The sequence below is a fragment of the Manis javanica genome, chromosome 1 (genome assembly GCF_040802235.1).
Source record: "Manis javanica isolate MJ-LG chromosome 1, MJ_LKY, whole genome shotgun sequence".
NCBI lineage: Eukaryota > Metazoa > Chordata > Mammalia > Pholidota > Manidae > Manis > Manis javanica.
The window spans coordinates 1,913,917-1,919,916 of NC_133156.1; positions in this window are offsets into that span (position 1 = coordinate 1,913,917).

Here is a 6,000-nt window from a genome sequence, read left to right on the forward strand (position 1 = left end):
CACATTTAACAAAAGTCCTCTGAGGTACCTATGATAGATGCTTCAGAGGCAGGATGTGAAGGGAAGATTGATTAAACAATTAAGCATTTATTTTTCATTGTTAAAATCCATTTTAAATACCAACCAAAGTAACTGTGGATTCTCACACAACTAGAAGCAGATGAGCCAGGATTTGGACCCAGGCTGCCTGACCCCAAATCCTAGCTTATCTCACTACCTAGGCAGCTTCCACTTGCTCTGAGCAGCACGATCCTTCCATTTCAATTTTGCTCATGGAACCTGAGGGGTCAGAGCAACCTTGAGAAAGAGACAGGCAGCCTAAAATATCTGTCTGGTCCTGCCTAGCACTTCTCTCTGACTCATGTATGCTTGATTCTGAATCTTCTCACAGAATTCAACTACTTCAAGGTCTGTAATTTCTAAGCTTTGTCCCCAACCTGATCTAGGGACTGAGCCTGCTAATGTGGAGACCATGTGCTCCATCTCAAGGGAAATACTATCAAAGTCTTTCTGGTTTGTATGCCATTTGTAATGTGTGGCCACTGACTTGATCACCAACATGCTGGCCACAGGTAAGTGGCCCTACTCCCTTAAAGAATGCCAAAATCAAGGAAATTGGGATCGGTGTACAACATGGGTTGAATGTGCAAATAAAGGTATTGTATTAATCCACATATTTTTTATGGCATATCTGTATCTTGTTCTGAAGAACAAGGAGTTCCTTGTAACCGAACTATAAAGACAGGCTTTAATTACTGCTATTGGACTCCAGGAATAAAAACAGCAAAATCAAATGGCAAAAAAGTAGTAGTTTCGAGAACTCAGCTGAGCCAAAGGGTTCTACCCACCACGGCGACACATTCCCATCCAGTCTAAAAGAAGTCTTCCTGCTTTACAGTGATTTTGCTGTTCCTGTCAAATTTCCTTTGGCCTAGAATTGCATTTATTTTTCATTGTTAAAATCCATTTTAAATACCAACCAAAATAACTGTAGATTCTCAAAAACCTCCCTAATAGATGAATACCAGAAGTTTCATGGAAAGAAATGTTGTTACTGGTTATATTCAAGTGGTTTAAAAATACTAAGTGGGGAATGAGAACAAAAAATTAAGATTACTTTGAATTAGAAACCTACAAAGCAGATCTTACGTAATAAATCAGATATTACAAAATAATTAGCCCATCTTTTCCATGTATTGATTCAAAATATGAATAAAACCAAATTTAAGAGCTTTATTAGTTTGCTAGAGCCACCAAAGTACCACAAACTTAGTGACTTAAACAACAGAACTTTGTCTCGCAAGTCTGGAGGTTGAAGTCTGAATGAAGGCATGGGCAGTCTGGTTCCTGCACATGGCTGTGAGGGAGGGGTCTGCTTCAAGTCTTTCTCTGTGGCTTGTGGACGCCCCACTTCTCCCTACTCCTTCAAACTGTCATTTCTCTTTGCATATCTTCGTATCCAAATTTCCCCCTTTTTTAAGGACACTCATCATACTGAATTAGAGTCCATCCTATTGACTTCACTTATTTAATATTATTTAATATTTAAATAATTATTAATTAATATTTACAGTAAATTATTTAAAATACTTACATTTTTATATCATTATTTCTGTCTCATCTAACATTAGAGACATAATTCCTTTGTGCTTTTAATTTGCTTTACTTCCCCTTTACATGGCTAGATTTATAAGAAATTCATATTTTTTTCTAAGAATTCTTAATCAATTCTGCTGTTTTCAAGAGTATTTCTACATTCATCTTATTACCAATTTCTATATTCATTTTATTATTGATTTCTTCATGATTTTATTAACTTTTACTACTTAAATAATCAAAACTTGCAAAACTATTGTATAAAATTGCAGTATTTCCAGAATCTCTCACTTGGCCTTAGTACATCTCCTTATCAACAGGTGTTTCCAAGGGGTGGAGAGAAGTAGCCCATCGCCACATCAATAGGTAATTACAAGGGCAAGCGAGGGCATGCCTGGACTGGAGAGGTTGGGTGGGGTCCCTTTTTGCAGCTGGGTTGTGAGAGACACAGGTGAGCAGAAGTGGACAACTGCTTGTAGGTAATAAACAAGTCTCCCCACTTTTTCTCCCTTTGACTGATTTTGGTTTCAAAGGTATTTTGTCCTGGGCTGTGAAAATATTTTCACCCCTGAGTTACAACTAAGAATTTACTTCTGATTATAATTTAAGTTATAAGTACATGATTGAAACATGAGCTCAGGAATCAGCCTACCTGGATTCAAATTTTAACTCTGCCACTAATCTCATAGGGCTATTATTAAAATTAGATAAGATATCTGAGCAGTTTCTGGCTCATGATCAATATTAAGTAATTAGTTTCCTGGGTGTAGGAGGAGTGACAGTGATAGTAGTACAAGCTATATAACCTTAGGCATATTATTTAGCCTTCCTAAAGGCTAAGCTTTCATATGTAAAAGTTTTCTCATATGTAGAATCTAGGTAGTAACAGTACTTCATCTTAGAGGATGTTTGTGAAGATGAAGTGAAATAACGCACGTGGATTCATCCCACACGTATTTTCCAAGTACCTACTATATGTCAAGCACTATTCTATATTCTTGGGATACATTAAGAAAATAGGCAAAGATTGCTTCTCATATCAAGCTTACATTCTAGCAGGAAAAGACAGAAATGAACAATAAAAATGATGGATGAAGAAATCGTATGGCATGTTAAAAAGTGATGTAGTCTATGTAAAAAAATAAAGTAGGATAAGTGGAATCAGCAGTGACTGGTGGGGAGAGGGGGTGGTGATGTTAAATAGGGCGGTCAGAGAAGGCCTCACTGAAGAGATGGTGAAAGAACAACGCTGGCAGGGCTCAGGTGCTGAAGGTGTAAGTAGTGTGCAGGACAAAATGTTCTGTTGACAACCCTCCGCCACCCTTTCTCGTTCTTGACAACTTCACACCCCCTTGGCAGCTTTAAGAAACATGCAGAATGATCTGGTTAAACCACAGAGATTGGCAACCTACAGCATGCAAGCCCTTGCCTGCTTCTGCATGGCCCACATGCTGAGCATGGTTTTCACAATAAACATTTCCAATCAATTTAATGATGGGGGGCACTAACTTTGTGTACTAAGTTAAACAATATTCCAAAAAGAATAATTTTATTCCCCTTAGTAGCTTGTATTACACTTGAATTTCATCAATAAAAATTTTTGTGGAAATGTGTTTCCCTTCTTGTTCTTGGAGTATCTATGTGGTATTTTTTATTTTGCCTCTTGGCTTACAAAGCCTAAAATATTTATGATGCAGTCTTTTACAGAAAAAAATCGTTTGACTCCTCAGTTAAAGCAGTAGGCTGCCCCAACTGCTATAACCATAGTTCAATTTATAACACTCCTTATCACTGCAAGAACAATCCCGTGCAGGGACAGGACAAAGAGACGAAGTGTAAAGAACGTGCCAGCACTGATTGATTTACGCTCAGCAGCAAACAGGCCTCTGGGAAGAACAAGCAGCAGCACTGCCCCCACAGTTCCCCACCGAAGACTTAACATACATCCTGACACTTAGATCCTTGCTTTGACCCCCCGTGCAATCTTGCACTCACCACCTTCTGGGCAGTCCTCAGCCGTCCGCTCAGCAGGGTGGTTTACTTCCAGGCCTTTAGAAGGTCTGCTTGTGCCCCTACTTGCATGACCATACATGTAATACAGTTACTCTGGCAGCTGGGCAGTCAGTCTTTCCTTGACAGGACTAATACTAGTAAGTTTACACTGATCTCTGCAAGTCAGATTAACTTGCTAAGACCCAAATTATATAATAAGCCACATTACTGAGCTTCCTTGACATCTTACATATCAATTAGCATTAAAATGACCTGATTTTCACTGTCCTATTTTTCTGAGATACTAATATACCTCTAGTTAATTTCCTCTTCAGTGATATGCTCCAACACATCTACGCTCTTCATGGCACCTTGCATTGAAGTTCAGATAAAAAGAATTTTAATAGCTGAAGACTAGAGGAATACGACTATCCCATGCAGACAGTGTCACATGCACAAATGAACAGAACTATGAGACCATGTGCCATATGCCTGGAGTACAAGTCTACCATTTTCAATTTTTGACTGAAGAATCAGCTATGAACTGGACAATGGCCTATAAAATGAGGCTGAAAATTATGAAGCTTCAGTATTATCCTAAAGAATTTGGGTTTTCTTGGGATTGCTACGGGAAAACACTGAAAGATTTAATTGGGTTTATCTTTAAAAAATCACTTGACAACTGAATGGAAAATTGATTGCACAAGGGAACAGAGGTTAGAGCAGAGGCAAAGACACCAGTTAAAGTCCACAGTGTATTAAAGTGGTCCTGACTAGAAATAGAAATGGTGTAACCTATAGCTGCAGTAGGGAAGGAGATGGATTAAAGATAAAACTCTGTGTATCAAAGAACATTAGCAAGAAAGTAAAAAGGCAAACTACAGAAAGAAACAAAGTATTTTCAAATTTTATATCCGATAGTTAGAATATCCAGAATATATAAGGAACTTGTACAACTCAACCACAAAAAGATAAACAACCCAATTAAAAAATGGACAAATCTGGGTAGACATTTCTCCAAAGAAAATGCACAAATGGCAAACAAGCACATGAAAAGATGCTCAGTATCATTAATCACTAGGGAAATTCAAATCCAAACCACAATGTGACACTACTGCATATGACCAAAATGTCTGTAATCCTTTTTTAAAAAATCAGAAAATGACAAATGTTGGTGAGGATATGGAGAAATCAGAACCCTTATACATTGCTGGTGGGAATGTAAAATGGTGCAGCCACTACAGAAAATGTAGGGGTTCCTCAAGAAATTAAAAATAGAATTACCATATAACCCAGCGTATATACCCCAAAGAATTGAAAACAGGGACTTAAACAGATACCTGTGCATCAATGTTACTGCAGCATCATTTGTCCAACCTCATGTAGAAACATCAGCATTGGGTGACTGAAATTTTTTCACACTCTGAACATGTCCACTTAGGAGCACAAAAGCACCACAGGTATTGGTCTGAGGGTTATTACAAAAAATTTTAACAAGTAAGTGAATGAATTCAAGTAAATGAATTCAAACACAGAATTCATGAATAACAAGGACCAACTGTACATACAATGGAGTATCATCCAGCCACGAAAAGGAATAACCTTCTGATACATGCTACAATGAAGATGATGCTTGGAAATATGATACCAGGTAAATTATGACAATACCAAAGGACACATACTGAATGATTTCATGTATCTGGAATTTCTGTAATGGGCAAATTTATAAGTACAGAAATCAGAATATAAGGATTACTTATATAAGCAATTACTAGGATGTAGGTTATGGGGAGATGGAGAATTATTGTTTAATAAGTACAGTGTCTACTTGGGCTGATAAAAAAAGTTTTAGAAATAGTGGTTATACATTTTAAACCTAATACAACTGAACTATTTAAATAGTTAAAATGGCAAATTTGGGGTATATACATATTACTAACAAAACTTTAAAAGCTACATTAAGAAAGATACAGTAACCAGTTACCTGGGGCTGGGACAGGTCACAGAGGGGAGGGAATGCAAACATATCTTTAGCTCTCAGTGGAAGTAAGCAATGATATTCAAATGGTACTCTTTTAGTACCAACATTATAATTGTTATTCTCTTATCTGACTTCAGAGCTCATTACTCTAAGACTATGACGACACTACAATAAATAGGCCCTCCTGAATATCATCGTGAGAGGAGGCCCTAACCATGTCTGAATCATGGAAAAGACGCAACAGTTGACAGTGAATGCTTTACACAAGGGAAGAGGGACACAGATTAAGGTGGAAAATCTGAAGTACTTTATGGCCTGCCTAGTGAATTGTTAATAAAGCTGAGTAAGCAACTCACCTCTATTAACTAGTCCTGTGAGCTCCTGCTTTTCCACACGATTACCTCCAGAAAATTCTCTTCACTTTTATAGTG